The 18,750-nt window shown below is 49.6% G+C and overlaps 1 pseudogene; it reads left to right on the plus strand.

The window, feature by feature from the left end:
• The window catches only part of LOC130157034 (hydrocephalus-inducing protein homolog), a 67,808-nt pseudogene that overhangs the window by 8,962 nt on the left and 40,096 nt on the right, over positions 1-18,750 (plus strand).

Genomic DNA, 18,750 nt, shown 5'->3' on the forward strand with positions numbered 1-18,750 from the left:
CTGTCGCTCAGCTAGAAATGCATCAGTAGCATGGTCAGGATGTGCAGAGCACCTTGAAAAGCCCTTAGCCAAGAGGCAGGCTTTGGGAGATGGTTCTGTAAAGCCACCTGTGCTGGGCTTGCAGTTGCTTGCCTGCAGAGTATCTGTGTGTTAGTTGTGGAAGGCTCAGGAGTGCTGCCTTTGAATAACTCCTACATCTCTGATACTGCATGATCCACAGGGACTGTGGGTAACCCAGTGAAGTGGGGTCTGGGTCTTCCTGATGAGGAGCCGGTTTGTGTCATTCTCTTGCTTTGAATCTGTTCTTCCCTGGAGTAAGTCTGACTTCAGTGAAGTCACTCCTGATTGAAAGGAGTAAAATTGTGCCTCAGCCCTAAGTAATAGGGCCATGTGAGTTGTTAGTGGCTGAAATGCCACGTAGCCCTTTCTTGGAAAATGAGCAGTTTCCTACTGTCTCGCAGTCATTTGGGAATGTGCCACGTGGTCAGACTGTCAGAAAAGGAATAGCTGACGCGCCTCTTGGTTTATTGGCACTCGTGTTATAAATGAACTGCTAATTTTTCTGCTGGGCAACATTTCCAGTTTGTTACTCTTGCTGCTTCTGATTTGCACGTTTCTGTTTTATGGCTCCATTGTACAGCGTGGGTGTTCTCGTGCCAGCCCCTGTTCCCGTGTGTTCTTGCGTTATGGTCTGACGGCCTCTGCTGAACTGGAAACCATTGTGGCACTGACCGGCAGATAAACAACAGACAGAAATACTTCCATTTGTGCGTCCTTCAGGCTTATTAGTAGTTTATTGTAAAGGAAGAAGGAAGCAAGAAGCACATAAAACCATAGCAGAGCTTATTCTGTGTTGTCCTCTTGCTCTTTTCACTGTAGCAGTGCACTGTTTTCAGGCAGTGCAAGTTCAGTCTGTGAGGTTTGTGAAATTCATTGCTGATGCTCAGTGGAGACTGAATTAATGCACATTGATTACTCTGAAATATGACAGGACGGTGAGTTATTGCATGACTGAAATGAAGTCCTTTAAAATTCAGCCCAGCCCTGCTAGATGTTTTGTTGTGCACAGAAGCTATTCCAAGAATACTTTTAAGATGACTCTTGTGAGGAGGAAAGGGGCAGAAGACCAAGGCAAATGGCGCGGCGCCACAGGAACCTGAAGCCAAGTGACTCATTTCAAAGACTCCTGCGAACCGGCGGCTGAGGGGGGCAGGCGCAGGGGCACCCCCTCTGCTGCGAACGGATCTTCATCCTCTGGTCTCTCCTCTGTTGTCACGGCCCTTATTTTCCAGCCTTTTTTTATATCAGGGTTTCAGCAGGAGCTTTCCCTGCTTGGCTTGCTGTGTTACCTCATGCTACAAGGATCTTTTCTGTGCAAGTTGGCTGCTGCAAGGAATTCAGTGAAGCATTTGGGATAGGTTATGCAGGGAAACTGACATCTGAGTTTGGGGTTCTGGGCAGTTAGGCTTGATATTGCTGCGACAGTAATTACTGTTAGCCTGAGTTTACAAAGAGCCTGAAACAACACCCAAGACGAGCAGCTGCTTCAGTCTCAGTGGGTGCCAGTTCAGACGCCAGTGGTGATACCTGGAAGGCCAGAGCTTGTAATTTACTGCTTGTCACAGGGGAGCACGAGAAGGGGAGCCATCGTACAACTGTCTGTATCTTCCGTGAAACTGAGAGGGGAGTTGTATGCAGGATGAAGTCGTGTTTTCATGAAAACCTATAGCCTGAAGCTGTGTCTAAACACAGCAAACTTTAAAGCATAGATGGGATGCAACCCCTCTGTCATCCAGGCACGTTTATTTAGAAACCTGGTCTTAAACAGTCTGCTAAGGGTTTGCAGTTGCGAAGCAGAACAACATTTTGAACTGGTCTCAACTGTGCCCCTAGGCTGCAAGCAAGTGCGTAGCAGGGTTAGTGCCCTGGTAACACGAGGCAGTGCTGCAGTAGAGACTTTGCAACCTGTTGCCCCCAAGGGAGGGCAATTCAGCTTTCAAAAGCTTAAGGGACCATGGGTTCACAGTGGCACAAACAGCCAGCTTCTGCCTAGCACCCCTCTTGCCTTGGGTTTCCCCCTGTTTGGGCTGGCGCTGCATTCAGCCTGGTGCAAGGTCCCACGTTGGTGGGGTGGTAGAGCGTGGCTGAAGGGTCAGCCCGCTCTGAAGTGCTGAGTCAAGCCTTGCACGGGATGCCATGTCCCACGGTGTCCCTGGAGAGGGGGCTTGGAGCATAATGTGCATCTGCATGAATGGCGAGAGGCATCTTTCTCTCTCAGGGTCGTGGTTGTCTCTGTGAAACCAAATCCTTGTTGCTTTAGCCTTGCCCTCAGGTCCCTGGAGAAATCCCTTGTGCATTGCTGTGCAGGTGGTCCCAGCGCCCCTCACCAGCAACGGAGCTGGGAAGGCTGCCTGTGCTTGCTTTTGGGGGGGATTTATTTCTTGGGCTCTTAATTGCATTGCTGTTGATCCATTTGCTCCTTAGCAATGACAACACCTTGACAATTACTTCCTTTTACTTGCTCCAAGTAGCTCCAGTTGTTGAAGTTCCTTTTTTCTTTATCCTCCTGCTGATCTGAACTTGCATCCTCCTCTGCCTACCTGGCACCTGGAAGAGGGAGCTAAGTAAATATGGCATGCCAAGACTTAATAAGGCAGGTAGCTTTCAATTGGCTTTGCAATGCCTTTGTTACAGTAGTGTGGCCAAAAGAACAACAACAACAAAAGCAAATAACATTCTTCATTTGCTAATGAGTTTCTGAGGATCGAAACAGTGCAGGACGTGAAGTAGCCAGATAATAGGTGCTTTAAATTCATATGGGCTGCCCATAGCTTTTATTTTAGAGGGCTTAGGCTGCAAGATTGAGTACAAAATTGCTAACTCAGAACGACTTGCTGAAGATGAAACGCTTTCCTGAAATGCGGTATTAAATCATGCAGGTTGCTTGCTGCAGTTCCCTTCCTAGTATTTTACCTTCCAAATAGGAAAAGCAAAAGCCCTTCTGCAGTTTCTAGGGTGAATATTTGAGATGTCTAGAAAAGGAGATTATTCTTTTTGTCTTGGATGGGGCAGCATCTGTATTGACAAGCTTAAACCCCAGCTGAGCAGGTCGTAGGCGAGGTGCTGGGTGGTGGGTGAGGCGCTGGCTGTCAGCGCTTGCGTTAGAGCAATAGGTGCGTGTCTGTGCCTGGGCTGGCTGCCTTAGGGCCCTTCCAGGAGGGGATGGGGACAGGAGCAGGAAATCCCAGCTGTGGGGGAGTCTGGATCGGTTCTGCTGAAGGGAGTTTGCTGCTGTATGCAATTCCTAAATCATTAAAATCCTAAAGCGCTTGCTGCTTCAACAGTGATAAAAATATCAAATTAATTAAAAGCACTGAGGAAAAAATCAGGGCAGCCAGTGAGTGACGAGAAGCAGAGTTTTTATCAGCTCATCCATAAGAGCGCTGCTGGGGGTAATGGCTCCTGGCCCTATGGCAGCAGATTTACCACTGATTTCAGTGGGGGCAAGGTGATAGTTCCAGCGCAGCGATGCCACGCCATACATCTGGAGACTGCTCTGCTCATCTCTACAGTAACATGATTTTGGTAATTTGATTTGCCTTCCTGCTGCTAAACGCCAGACAGCCGGGGCGCGGGGGGGATTGCCTGGCTCTGTTCTGCAGAAGGCAGTGGCTGGGACTGCACAGCCGGCTTTGCTCTGGTGGGGTGTCTGAGTGTCCCTCGTGTGCAGCTCCCGATGCCGCCTGCCTGGGGTGGGTGTGCTAACCAGGCACGCCGTCACTTACTCCTCTAGAACAGACCTTACAGAGGGGTGTGATTACGGCATCAGCCAGAGCTGTCTCCTGTGCCCCCTGAGGCTGGGTGAGATGTAAAGGGAAACGGAGTTCAGACACAGGAAGAACTAACACCCTTTAATTCTAGCGCAGAGGTGGCATAGGGTGCTGAGGGCAGGGGTGGAACTGTTAGCACTTCTAGGTACTTGTGAAACCTCTCGCAAAAACAGTTTGGGTCTGGAGCTGAGCCAGCTCTGGTGTGGGGAGATGGATCAGGTGGCTTTTGAAGGGTGCGTGTCCCCAGCCTTGGCCCTATAACGCTGTGAGAAGGGGCAGGAAATACAGCCGTACCCTGCACTGCCCTGACGCTGCCGCAATTACCGTGTCCAGCTTGTGAAGTATTTCACCGAAGACTGACCATTGACTATGCATGTGGTGAAGTCCTTTTGAAAGTGTACCTGAGCATCCCCTGCCAAGCTTCAACGAGGTCGCCGCGTTGCTGGCACTGGAGTTAGTGCTGTGGCACAGCTGGGTTCTCAGTGGTGCTTCCAATAGTCTGCAGTGGCGATCGAAGCAGGTTGCGTTAGTGCTGTGATCCCTTGCATGAAGAGACTGTTCTGGTGTCTCAGAATCAAAGCATCAGATAATTGTGGTGCTGCCAGCTTGCTGCAAAAGCAGGTGAATCAATGGGGTTGTTTCTCCTTTGCAAGTTAACGACCCTGTGCAAGTCATGCTACTGGAATGAAAGCTCATGAAGGTAAAAAGTACTGTTGCGTTACTGAATGATACTGCTACAGCCATAGAAAACAGCAGTTTTCCTTCTGCCGTGGGGAAAGTACTAAAAGCATTGTGCCGAGATTGTTTCTTTCCCCGCAGGATTATTTCCACGAGCTCATCTGCATCACAGAAAGGGGAGAAGTTTGCTGTGCCTCTCCGAGCTATAGGTGCCCGAGCTATCCTGGACTTCCCCGACCAGGTGAACTTCTCAGCCTGTCCAGTCAAGTACAGCACCCAGAAAACACTGCTGGTTCGCAACATCGGTAACGGGGCGGCCCGCTACTGCATCAGCCCTCAGAGGTAGGGAGCTCATCTCTTTTTGTGCAAAACACTGTTGTGTGATAATGCAGTTGGTAAACAGCGACAAAAAGGAGCCAGAGCGTGTGAGCTGCTGTACTGCTGCCGTGGCTGGAAATGGGCAGGGCACGTGGGGTTTGCTGTTGATTATAGTGTTTGAAGCATGGCGCAGCCTCTGCTAAAACTCTGCAAGCTGCAGAGTGGAGTTTTATAGTGCAACGGTGTCTTCAGTGCACAGTCGTGCAAGACTGATTCTGTTAGATTGAACGAGCAAATGTAGGAAGGCAGCTGGACTGCCCTCGGGCTGTGTAAGATCCTGCGTGGCAGACGACAGCTCTAGGAGCTCAGTTCCTGAGGACCAAAGGCAGTGTTAAGAAATGGGCAAGCTCTGAGCTGGTGGAAGAGACATTTAAGAATTTATCATCAGCTTTACCAGCAGTTTGTCTATAGTAGCAAGTGCAATCAGAGATGATAGATCAAAGCAACTGGTATTGAGACCCTGACAAAAACCCTGTGGGGTCCAGAACCTGGTTTTCCAGTAGGTTTGATCTGGTCCCTGGGATCCACTATTCTTCATTAGAATGAGCTCTTAAGTGGAGATGAGCTGGCAGCGGCTTCAAACCTGCACTTTAGCCCCAAAGCAGAATGCCGATGGGCGCACAGGCAAAAGGTGCAGCAAATGCCTGGTGCGTGGGTTGGGAGCCTTTTCTAGAGCTTTGTCTCTCTCAGATCTCCTGGAAAGTGCTCTAGCATGCTGTGGTAGCTACCAGCAACCCCCTTGATCTTCAGTACCTTCTGAAATGGTTGTGTGGCCCTATTGGCCAAATATACCCATTCCCTGGGAGGCCACAAGCACGTGGCATTTCGGCAGTCTCCTGGTCAAGCGCCTGATGTGTGCTGTGTCGTGGACAGCCTGTACTGTTCCTCTTGGTCTGAGAAGACAGTCACTGGTTTTCCAGTTTGCTGAACTGGAGAGGGTAATGCGTTTTGGAAACTGCACCTGCAAGGAAACCACTTCAGCTGGCTGGTAGTTAGCTCCGTGTTGCTTGGTCCCAGAGGTTTTGGTGTAGGAGCTGAGGTCCAGAATGCAGCAAAGACGTGCCATCTGCCTTAGTGCACCTGAGTTGCTTCGGTTTCTTCCCCAGGAAAACAGGGGTCAAGAGAAGGCTCTTTGCTCTTTCTCCTGGGAAATGCGAAGGTCCAAGAGGCTTCTACCAAAGCCTGGCAAGGCTGTTGAAGCAGGCTTCCAGGATGCTGTTCAAGCAGGCTGCTTCTTTTCACTGTGGAAATACATAGGCAGGAACTTGTAAATCCCTGTACAGCTTCCCTCTGGGATTTCCAGATCTACTTGTCACCACCAAAACAAGTACCCAGTCGTGTGTAGCATCTCTTGGCAATGTCCTTGCCAACTGTTCTATCGCGTGATACGGCGTACGTTGAATCCTGCTTGATATGGATTTTATGCTGAACTTCACCAATTGAATGTTTCAGTCCTGACTTGCAACAAAGGGATGGGAAGCGTTACGAAAGCTTTATTTCAAACTACACAAGAAAGTACAATTCTGAATAACTGGATTGCGTGTGCGCAGAGATCAAAAGCTGGTAAGATTTCCCATGTCAGCCAAAGGCATCAGTCATCTCTTCCATTTCGTTATGAACTTTTGAAAGCCAGTCTGAAATTTCAAACTGATGATCTTTGAATATAAGCAGCGTTTTATTCTAATTAGGTCGCCCCCACTTTCATTCAGATTTCTTTTTTAAATACTCTGAGGTTCCTGTCTTTCTGCTCTTTTATTTTTTTTTGCTTTAAGTGTTCAGCGAAATGTCATAATGAATTCCTCATTGGGAACTTTCTTAAAGGTTGAGTTCCTCTAATGCCTGTCTGTCTACCATCTGCCTATATATATGCACAGATGTATAAGAAATAATATGAGAAATTTGGGGAACACGTGAAATGGAATTGGGCTGCTGGAGAAGATAAAATCCTAGAATAACTTTGGAAGAGACCTCTGGAGATCATGTGAGCAAACACAGTGCTCAAAGCAAGACCAGTGTCAAAGTTTGATCAGGTGTGCACTCAACACGAAAAGTAAGACCAAGTGATACCAGCCTTCGTCTTTCCTTCTCAAGGCTGTGCAAAGCCATTTATCCCAGCATCTCCCTGTATGTGCTGTGCTCCAGCCCCTAAGCTCCTCTTCTGTAGAAAGGCTTTCGTGCCCACCAGCCTGCACTGCCAGGGATTCTTCCATCCCAAATACAGGTTTTTGCATTTTCCATCCCTCGGCTGCATGCGGTTCTGCTGTGTCCCCTGAATAGCAGCCCAGCCCTCCAGTATCTCGACTGTACTCCCCCAAGCTTGTATCCTCCACTCAAAATCCGAGTGCTCCCCACTCTTGACCAGGTCACCACGTCCCCTTGCAGCCTGGGAGCAGAACAACCACGTTCTCCCTGCGCGATGAGGCCATGGTGTGCCAGGAGTGGTTTCTCCAGCCAGTGCTGGGGACTGCGCTGGGTGACAGTGGGTTCCCTGCTGCTTGTGCTGTGAGAAGTTGCTCAGGTGCCTGCCCCGAGGTCCCAGGTGAGCTCAGTGGCTCCAGCAGCCCCAGCAGAAAAGAACTGGCCTCCCAGCTGGCATGACAAGTTGGCTGGAGAGTCTCACCAATACACTGCTCCACAGGCGAGTAGGTCATTAGCTGTTAATTGTCTTTGAACAACTCTACTTACAGAGGCTTTCGCGGGAGAGACCGTTTTCCTCCTCATGTCAGGGGATTAATTTCCCTGCGTTAGAGGCTGTGACCAAGGCTGCATCATTATTAACGACAGGGGAAGTTTTTAGTTTAATGTCATTGCATTCTTTTGAATGACTCCCGTAATGATTGTTCAGCATCACAAACACTTAAACCTGTGCTTTGGACATTAATGCGTGATGTTTCCTGTCCTGGAGAGCTTAATGTGTAGATACGAGACGCAGTATTTAAGAGTTATGGCATAGGTGGTAGGAGTGCCAGCCTTACAGACTTACATTCAGGACTGTTTTAGTCTCTTCCTATTTAGTGGAGAACTGAAGCAGCTTTAGTGTGTGCTTAACTTTTGCTGAGTACGGATGTAGTGTTGTGTTAAAGCCAACATCAATATCACGTAATAGTTTTGTGTGCCGCTATGTGTAAGCATGCGTGCACGTGAGAGGGGGAGGAGGCTTAGTGGAGTAGAAGGGAATGAGAGATCAAAGTTTGCGGACCATCAGCTGGCCTCTGTGTCCTTCATTCTCTCTCTGCACAACTGAGACTTCTTAGTTGCTGCAACTTCTGTCTTCTGGCCTGGGCGAATTCAGGCTCTTGCCCCTTTGCAAGGCAGCTGCAGGCGCCACAGTTTCCTAGTCCAATGCGCCGCTCGTATCACTTCTCTCTGCCTCCTTTCTCAAAATTCCCTTGGCATCAAGTGTAACCTACCAGCTTTCACCTTCAGTGCATTTTTCAGCCCATCTCCAATGCTAACCTTTCCTCTCGGTCAGTACTGCGAGCTCTGCTCTTGCAGCGGGTCACTTCATAAGGACATTCCTTGCCTCTTACAACTTTATCTAAGGACTTGTGTGGTGTATTTTACTCCACGGCAGAGCTCTCAAATGAATCCACGGAGCCAATTCAGCATCCTTCTGCTGTTGCTTGTTCAGAACTCTCCCTTGCCGTGGTATCTACCAGAAAACATGGACACGTTTTGACTCCTCTTTCGTAAAGGGGGTGTGTGTGTGTGTGTGTGGGAACCCTGACACCAAAGCACTCCCCATTATGCAGCTTGGCTCTGTGCCTGTCCTCCCCCTGCATGCCCATACCCAGCTGTTCACTGCATAGTGTAGTAATAAAAAAAAATAACAATAGTATAAATATAAAAAGTCTTTTCCTGCCGTTCTCATTGTTAAGGCTGGGTAGTGAGTTTCTTCTCCACGGCATTCACGGAGATAAATGTCATTCCAGTACATTTCAGTTGAAAATGGTGCCTGGAAGCAGATCTCAGTGCAGCACTGCCTTTTCCTGACGTTACACTGTGCTGTGCTGTGCTATGGGTTAGAGAGGATCTGTCTGAGAAGGTCCATTTAGGAATGTCCCACCAAGCTCTGGAAGCTCAGGAAATGATCCTACATGGCACAGTGCCAGGAGCCGCCTTGCATCCCTCCCTGCAGTACCCATTATACTACATGGAGGTGTGGGGCTGGAGAGTTACCATGGGATGTACAGGGATGTGACAACAGAGCCTACGTGCAGGGAAAGAGGGAAAGAGAGAGCTTGTGAGATGCTGGCTCTGTGCAGGATTTTTTCAGTATGGAGATGGAGTCTTGGATGCTTTGACCTAACAGACTGTGTTTACTGGAGTGGTTACAGTGCTCGACTTTGGCTTTTATACCATTACCAAAACATTATGTATGCCAAGATTAAGTGATCTTTGGGGTTTTTTTCCTGCAATAGGTCTTAGTTGACAGAGGGGGCAATTCAATCACCAGTAATTTTACTGTCGGTCTTGGGGTTGGAGGCAGCTTTTAATGAAATCAATTCTCACAAACTCAGATGATTTTATAATGCAAATTAAGGCACCAGAGGAGTAAAGGGGTTTTGGTTGTAGAAGAGAAACATACCATGGGACGAAGTATGTTGCAGCCTCGTTGCACGCTGCACTGACTAAACGTATGGTTCCAGGAGGAAAGGCAGCGCGGTAGTAGGGAAAGCCTGAGCCACAGAACTGTCAGCGTTGTTCACTTGTCAGTTGGTTGCTAAATTGTCAGGAGTATTTTGCCCGTGGTATCCTCATGGGATTTAACTTTTGCCCAGCTTGGGGAGCTGATGCCTGGTGAAAGCAAGCAAGATGTAAACGCCAAGGCAGATCACAATGAAATTGCTTACTAATCTGGTGTTGTTCCCTTTCTGAAGGGCAATTACGGGCAAGATCTCAGCAGGTTCTGCTGGGAAGGTCTCCCTCAGATTGGTGCGGCTAGATGAGTTTATACAAGCTGGGGATTGCAAGGCACCGTTGGGAGATCTGGACCTGTGAAAGTTTAGATGTTGTACAACAAAGCAAACGTACAAATGGACGTAGTTGAAAAGCATGTCAGAAGAAGAGCTATTAATAAACCTCCAAACCTTATCTTTCCTGTTTTGTCAGGAGCAGTAGTTATTCATTACAAGGGTAGATCTAACAGGACAAGAATTACCGTAAAGAACAGCTCACAATTAATGGCTAAAAGGCCAAAGTTTAGCCTGCCAGCTTCATCTGTTGGCAGTGGTTTCCGTGTGGCTATTAGTGTGTCAGGGACGTTTCCTTAGCATCTCTTATCTGTAGGCTGCAGGGAACAGCTTAGTGATGTGGACTGAAGTTCAGAGTTCAGGTGAAGCACGGACCTTACATCCCTCTGGGTCTTGGAGAAGCAGGTCTACGTGAGGGATACCAAGCTCCTGCTACATCAGGAACCAAGTTGTCCTGTGGGTACAGCGTGGGGTGGGAGGCAGGAGGTGCGGTGTCTGACTTGTGCTCTGTTTCTCCGTCCTGAGAATGAGTCCTGACCTCGGTGGGATCCTCTTCTCTGGTAATTTGAAGATGTGAAGGTATCTACTTTCTCGGGCATCCCCTGAAGTCATCCTCAGGAGTGTCATTCCCATCCCAGCTATCTGAGGGCAGGGGTATGCAGACATGGGGATGGAGTAGGAAGGGCATGGGATGGGAGGTAGTGCTGAAGTGTGGCCCTTAACCGGCAGCTTTTCTGTTCTGGCAATGTTTCTGGTAAAAACAACAAACTAAAAGAGGTGGGGGGGAATTTTTCTGTGCCTTTCCCACAGCAGGCAGTGATCCCCGCCAAGCACCAGCAGAGCCCTGCCCAGTATAACCAGGCACAACCCCCAGCGCAGGTGCAGGGCCATGTAGAGCAGCCCGGTTCTGAGGCTGGCGGCGCCTTGGCTTTCCTCCTCCCTCTCAAAAGCCTCAGGTCCAGCACGTGAACATTGCGGGCCCAATGCTTCCCCGTTAGTCACTGGCGATGTTCTTGCTAGTCGTGATGGGAGCAGGTCAGGCCTCCAATTGCATCAGTGTCTCCTTAACGAGCAGGAACTCCAGCAGTTTCATCAGCTGTCACTGCTTCCATGAGCGAAGCGAAGCTTGCGCATGGCTCCATTTTTTCTCATTATTTCTGTGGGCTGCACTCCCCAATCACTGTAAAACTCTGCAGAAAATATTTTTAAGGTGACAAATTGACCACCAGCAAAGCACTAAATCCAATAACTTTTGCTTTCTAAGTGAGGCTGTACAAGAGCCGCAAAGCCCAGCTGCTGTTATGCAGAAACATGTTGCATCTGACTTTTCCCTGAGCATTAAAGGACTGAATTATGTGTCTGTCAGCTGAGAGCTGTTTACCTGGCGACAAATCATAATTGCTCTTGTTAAATCTAAAGTACACCGACACATTTTCATACTATTTCCCACACATTGCACAGAATTTCTCTAGTAGGCCAAGCAAACAGTTACCAAGCCTGGATTACAACCCAGAGCCCCAGACTGCATTGCTTGTGAATACGCAGAAAACCTCCTGTTGAAGGTGCCTTGATATGCTCCTGCTAGCGGTGCTTCATTTAGCTAGAGATTTAATTGTTCAGGCTGTAAATGGGATACTCCTTTTGTGTCTTGTTTTCTTGTTTCTGTATCACTCTAATCTGCCTTTGCACTCGTACAGATTTTTCTTTGCTTAGAACAGCTTTCATTGAAATGCTGATAAAATGTGCCCTTTCTGAGGCAAACCCAGGATGCTTTCAAGGTAAAAAAAAAAAAAAAGAAAGATAGATTAATTCTGCCATTAAAGTCTAATTATTCTCCGGTCATTCAAGAATAAACTTCTGTTCTCCCTGTCTGATTTCCAGGCTGTAATCTCACTGGGACAGGTATTGCCTTGACATTTGCATCTCTTGAGGTTTATAGGTGGCAGGAAAAGACGGATTCCTGAGGAACTCAGTGTCAAGTTGTGCATGCAAATAACTCTTGCCATCTCCGTGCCCTTCAAAAACCCTCCTGCGATCGTATCGCTAGCAGTCAGACTCTTGAGCCTTGCTGCAGAAAACTGGATGCAGGGTATGGGGGAGACGAGGTCATTTTATCGCTTAGGATCTTCTGAGGGCTGGAGCTCTTCAGGAGTTGGGTCGGTGGCTCAGTTCCTGGCCCTGTATGTTCTCTTTTTCTGCTGCTGACTGTGGTTTCTTGGCCCCTTGCTAATACAGGTGAGCTGGAGTGAGCTGGACGGCAGAAGGAACGTAGTCCCCAAAGGTCCCACAATAATCCTGATGTGCCTCTCCGTGTTGCAGCCCTTTCTCTGTTGATGCCTCTGCTGGGACTCTTGGGATTGGCGATGCCATGCAAGTAACGGTGGACTTCCACCCAGAGAAGACTGGTGATTATTCCAGGCCCCTGACAGTTCACTATGACACAGGTAAGGTCTGGGCACTGCATGGTGCCCAGTCTCTGCGTCCTTCAAAACAGAGACCTTTCAAAGCAGAAAAATGTTAAGCTTGCTTTGCAGACTACTTCTAAAACCTTTTCTTTCAAAACCTCTGTATGTTTCGGTGCTTAAGTGAGCAGGTAAGGGGCAAAGGCTGCGTGTGCCCTCGTTCTGTGTGGCTGTGTGCCGGTCTCTCCCTGGGGGATGCTGGTGTCGGCTGGGTGCTCTCCACCCAGCACCCCCCATGACTGCCATCTGCCATCATTCCCTGTTGTCCCGGTCACCTTAATTGCCTCTCCAGGTGTATCTCCCCTGTCCCGGCTTTGCCTCAAAGAAAAGTGACAAATAGTTGGTGTTTAGGGGGCTTTTAAAGTGCATCCCCTCAAGCAGGAATGAGGTTTTTTGGAATCCGGTTTTGCTGGGAGTTGCTGAGTCGGAGGCGGGAGGAACCTTGATTCTCCGTTACGGTGTGCATATGCACGTGTGAAGCTTCATTCCTTGGCGGTGCTATGTTTGAAGCGCGACGTGGGAATGCGTGCCTCTGTCAGACTCGCTCCAATGCCGCTGTCTCTTACACATCTGTCCCCTGCACTGCTTCTACGTTGTTTTGCCGCAGAGCCTTGTTCTTTCTTTTTGCCTTCTCCCACAGCTCACGACATCAGGACTAATGCAGCCAGGACTTGAGGGCTCTTGGGATTTGGCAGGAAGAGCTCGCTGCCTCCCGAGATAGGTGTAACATTTATATTAGGCTAGGAGAAGCTGAGGTCAGGCCACAGAAACACCATCAGCTTTACGCTTCACTGAAGAGTAAGTGGGGAATATCTTTAGGAAAAGGCGCCATGTTAGAATGCTTCTGTCGGCCTTGGCTCAGCAGGGGTATGTTGTGGTGCCGAACGAGGCGCTTCCTCAGTTGCGTGAAGGCACTTGGCGTGTGTTTCCTCTCGCCTGAGAGGGAGGTTTGGTTTGTCCCTGTTCCTCAGCGTTGGTCCTTGGAAGTGTGGTGTCCTAACCGAGGGGATACTGTGTGCTGCTTTAGCCCGGCAAAGAGCATTTTAGTTGTCTTGGGTTTGTGGAAGTTACAAGTGCTCCTGTATCTTCCAAACACTTATGTAGCCTCACGACTTATTTCAGCTTTGTCTAATGTTTTCCAGTTATTGACATATTCACGGAGAATGGTTGATGCTCACTCAGAGGAGCTTATTGTTTTGGGTAACAGTTTCTAGGACGGGTGACTGAAATATCAGCTAGGGAAGCACAAAAACGTGCCTTATTTGTATGCCTATACAGAATCTATAGGATAAAATTCAGAGGGCTAGAATTTCTCTGGGGCAGATGAGCAGTGACAGTGGAGATTAGGGCCGTAGGGTTTATACTTTGTGACGGAACAGAGTGAGCGAATAATTAGGGCCAGGATCTTCGTGGCTCGCTTTGAAAAACCTGAGAGTCTTGTTCTTACTGAAACAGCTGGTTCCCCCATAGTCAATCTTTGCAAAAGTGATTTGTGTGGGTAGGCCACGGGGATAAACTCTCTGCTGGCTCTGAGATGGGTGTTTTCCCAGGAACACGTGCAGCTCCCTGGGAGATGAACCCAGGATTTCATTCCTGCCTGCCAGTACAATGTTGCAGTTATTTTGAAATAAACTACGAATTGCGAAGGAGAGCAAGGGGATAATGAAGGGATTATCTCTCTAGCTTTGAAGCGTACAGGTAAGTGAAAGGCTGCTGAGATGAATGGCTAAAGTGAAGCAGAAACGTGTAATCAATCAGTCTTTCGAGGTGTGGTGCAGAGTTTATTGCAGGAGTAGTGCAGAGCACCAGACAGCGTTCCCTGACCTCGCGTGGCGAGCCCTGGCTCATGTGTCCGGCACCACGGCAGGCTCCCTGTGACGCGCGTACAGAAAGCAGCCGGGTTGCTCTTTCAGAGCCACCAACAGAGTGTTTATTAAGAAACAGAAGTGCTAAGAGCAAAACAGCAGTTTAAGGTGTTGGGAGGCGTTTCCCTCGCTTGGCTGTGTATCAGTACTGACTTGCTCGCAGGCAGCAGTCGTTCTCAATGGATCACACCCTTCTTAGGGTGACTTACGCAGGATCAGGTGAACATTGCTTAAATTTCTGCTGAAGCTGGGTCAGATCTGTCCCTAGCATTGCTTAAGCAAGCATGGAGCTCTTCCATGTGAACAAGTCACAATTTTTCCCTTAGCGTATGATTTGGTTGATTTAAATTGTGTGTCTTTTGGGCTGGTTAGGAGCACAGGTACTGTCCCCTGGATAGACTGTGTGTGTGGTGGCGGTTCTGTTGCTACAAATTTATGGATGAGTGTGGAGAAAATGTTTGCTGCTATGAGCGTAATGATTTACAATGAAAACTTGTCCTTCAGTGCTTTACATGCCTAAACTCCTCCTTTTCGCCTGTGTACATGTGTCTGGGTGTGAAAAATCCCAGCTCGTACTGAAATGAGGGTGACTTGGGATGTTCTGGGCTCCAGCATATCCCTGTCCAGCACCTTAACATCAGATTATGGTACTTGAAAGGGTTTCTGAAACCTGCGTGCGAAGCACTCGTACAGCTTTGGAAAAGGTTTCAATACCACTGAAAGTCCTGTCGGTCACTTGGCCTTTCCCAGATGACGTTCAGCCCACCCTGTGTGGACCGTGTGGATGTGGGAAAATAAGTTTATGGAGGTAAGTCCTAGTCTCAACCAATCCAGTATTCATAAAGTTTCGATATTCTTTCAGCTGTCAAGTCCTGCTCAAGTGAGATGATGCCCAAGCTGCTTGCCCTGAGTGCTGCTGATTGTACACCAAACCCAGTTTGCTGCAGTAACAACATTTATTGCAGCCTGGCAGCGTAGCACCAGCTTGGTGTGGGAAGGTGAGCTTTGCTCAGGGACACGTGGCTGAGGAGATGCATGACGGGTTCCCAGAGGTGTGCCAGAGGTGCAAAGCAAATCCACCAGTCCAATGCCATCCAAAACAATAACGTCTACGGCAGGTGCTCCATGCAGGTGAAGAAGGCTGCCAGAGACAGGAGGTGCCGGCGAGATGCTTGGAGTTGTGGAAGGAGAATTGCTTCTCTACTCAGAGCTCCCTAAATGCTGACTCACATTAGGCTCCTGTCTCCAACGAGTACTAGTATAGTATGATGGGTGGTCTTCAAGGTGTAGGACCAGATCCTGTGCCTGTATGTGGGTGCCTCCAGTGCCCACTGGCCCTTGTGGCAAGGCGCTACAACACGCTTCTAGCCCAGGGGATCTGTGGTGCGGTATTGAAATTCCTCTGTGCAGTTTTTCCCCATCGGTTGCTGCATCCCTTGGCATCTCTTTGTCAGCACAGAAAACTTCAGTAATTAGCAAAGCACCACTGAGCTTGTGCGTGGCCGACGGACGCTATGTATTGAGATGCTTTTATTGCTGTCAGTAATAAAAGTAGTGATGCGGATGGCTCTCTTTCAGTAGCTCTGTGAGTCTAATGCAGAAGCAAAAGCCTGGGGCAGGATCTCACCCTCTTTGAGGGGGGAGATCAGAACCCATACCCATAGGAGTATTTTAGGAGACAGCACACCCAAGAGGAGGCAGCCCTCAAGCAGAACTGCCTATTCCATTACTCTTCTGTCTCCCCTTGGTTCAGAGCCCCAAAAAGCGGTTTCCCCAGAAGAGAGGTAACGTGTGTGGCTCAGGAGTAGTTCTCGGTGGTTTTAGTCCTGCTGGAAGCCTCCAGCCTTGTGCTAAAAGCCTGCTGAGGAACCGTCTAGGTGTTTGGCAGATGAATACCCTGTTTTCCCTCAACTTCCCACACAGCTTGCAGGAGGGCTGACAGCTGCTGAGCAGGAGCTGTGCTAAAGCAAATCTTGGCTTGTTTGCTGTGGATGGCAGACCCAGGCTCAGAGCATCCTTTGTGGTTCTGCACGCCCAGGGCACAGATGGGGGAGTTCAGCCTCGGCTCCTCAATTGCTTACTTCAAGGGCAGGTAGAAAGTGCGAGCAGGGTCTGATTCTGGCTCCGTGGTTGTTAATCAGAGTGAGTTTTCCTGCGCTGGCTCAGTTCCTGTCCCCGTAGGAAGTGGGTGAAGTCATGTCTCCCCTCCTGAGCCCTGGGCAGCAAAACTTGCTCTGTGCCAGATTCAGGTTATTCCTATATGGCAGGAGGGAGCAGCTAAATAGGCTTCTTCAGTGCAGCACGCTGGGAGCTGGATGTGGAGCGGAGCTTGCCTTGCCCTGGGTCAGGGAGGGGTCTGGCTGCCTTGTTCCCCCGCCGCTGAGCTTTGCTGCCTGGCCCTGGAAGCAGGGGGTCCCCAGCACCGTTTCCTCCCCATTGCTGCTTGCTAGGCGTGGGGCAAATGCCAGCAGCCTCGTAGAATCATAGAATGATGGAGGTTGGAAAAGACCTTGAAGATGACCAAGTCCAACTTAACCCCGGATTGCCAAGCCCACCCGTGTCCCGAAGCACCACATCTGTGTGTTTGTCAAACGCGTCAGGGGTGGTGATTCCAGCCTGCAGCGTGGAGAAGCAAGCCCTGCCGGAGCCGTCTCCTCCCTGGCAGGCTCCCGCCAGCCCCCCAGTCCCGAAGGCTGGCCAGCAGCTGCTGCTTAGGCTGCCCGCACGCGGGGGGCTGCTGCAGGGGGGTTTGGTACTGAGCACCGGAGAGCTACTGGGATGTGTGGTTTGGGTTGGTCAGTAAGCGTGATGAGCTGGCCTCAGATCTTCCCCTTCCTCTAAGCCAGCACCAACACTTGCACGATAGACAAGATCTCCTTAGGGCAACGTAAGCATAAAAAATAATAACAAAAGAATTTCTTGGGTAGATCTGGAAGAACTGGCTGGGGATCACTGTATTTAGTGCGGCAGCAATGCTCAGGGTGGCAGGGGATGTCAGAAGAGGATCTGGGTCTTCTGCCCTACGCAGGACGGCCTGAGCCACTGCCCTGAGATGCCTCTGCCCTTCTCGGTCTAACCACAGGCAGCTTCTCTGTGCTGCAGCAGCCTCTGGAGCTGTGAGTGATAACCGCCAGCTTGAGAAAGCACCGAGGTTTCATCACAAATGGGGGAAAATGAGGCATGAGATCACAGGAAAAATCAAGGCATATGAAACACGATTAATTAGGGAGCTGATGTGGAGCTCTTCAGTCACCTGTGGCACGACAGAGAGTTTGGTGTGGTGTGTTAGAGCCATTTGGGTTTGGTGAAGATGACGGTAACTACAGAACCGGGTGTGCTCGGCTGGCAGCAGGGCAAGCACAGCCTGTGCATCTCGGCCGCGGTGGGAAACTGTGGTAGGGGCTGCATCGCGTTGCAAATGGGCCGAGGGGAATTGTCAGGGGCGTTGCTGACTGCTCAGCTCCTGCACAGATCAGCATGGGGTTCCCAGCCGGGAATGTCGGTGTGTTGGGGTGCTGAATCCCTTTCTTCAGCTGAAATTGATGCTGGGCTTAGCTGGATCAGCTTACGTTGGTAAATGAGGCCACCTCTGCAAGGGCTTGGCGGTGTGTTAGTGGCCACTGTACACACGCAGGAAGCTCATTAAATCCCAGCCCTACGTGTTTATTGATGTTTGAGGCTGAACGAGTAACGGCAGCACGGATGTGCCATCACCTCTGGGCATCTCAGCTACTCGCAAGAGTAAAACATTACCTTGCTGTGATATTAGTCTGTGGTTTTGTGCAGACTTTGGAGAAGACAACCACCTCTGCATGCCTCTCTTCTCTTTCCTTTAAGAACCCCCTTTCTACCGAAGGTCCTGTCATCTTGCCAGGCTGGCACTGCCATCAGTAGCTTCCAGGAACTTGTTTGAAAACAAAATGAAAATCCTATTGGCTTAGCCTCTAGATCAAGCCTTTTTCTTTGTCTTTTCTCTCTGCAAACCCACGGATGGATGTGGATAGGCAGCAGGGTTTAGCTGAGGTTCAGCCCTTGCTGTGTTGCGTTTCACGTTCCTGAGATCACTCAGGTTGCTGAGCCCTCGCGGTTTGTGCTGACTCCAGCCGGAGCGGAGGAGGCTCAGGACTTGCCTGAGCAAACCCTCTGCCTCGCTGCATCTTGACCGGAGCTGTGCCTGTGTCGTGCAGGGTACCAGGGTGGGAATGCCAAAACCATTTCTGGTTTTAACCTTGGTCTGGTGTGAGCGTTCACAGCGGCTCTGATGTCGCAGTGTGTTCGGTTCCTATCGAGCTAAATTCACGGCAACAGCCCCATAGCTTCTGGTGGCCACCGCTGTGTGCCACTGCTGGTCAGGTCTGTAGCTCTTCATCGCCGCGCAATTCTCCGATCCTTCAACACCAGGCAGGCTGGTAGTGGCTTCTTACCAGTGCTGGGAGGTGGGGAAACCTTCTGCTTCCCTAAGCAGCAGCCTCTCTTGGCTCCAAAGCTTTACTGTAGTGCGTGAACTGATGTAATTATTTCCGTTTGTGTTTAGTGCTAGCAGATGCAGACAAACTTGTTTTGT

This window comes from Falco biarmicus, chromosome 11 (genome assembly GCF_023638135.1).
Source record: "Falco biarmicus isolate bFalBia1 chromosome 11, bFalBia1.pri, whole genome shotgun sequence".
NCBI classification, from domain to species: Eukaryota; Metazoa; Chordata; class Aves; order Falconiformes; family Falconidae; genus Falco; species Falco biarmicus.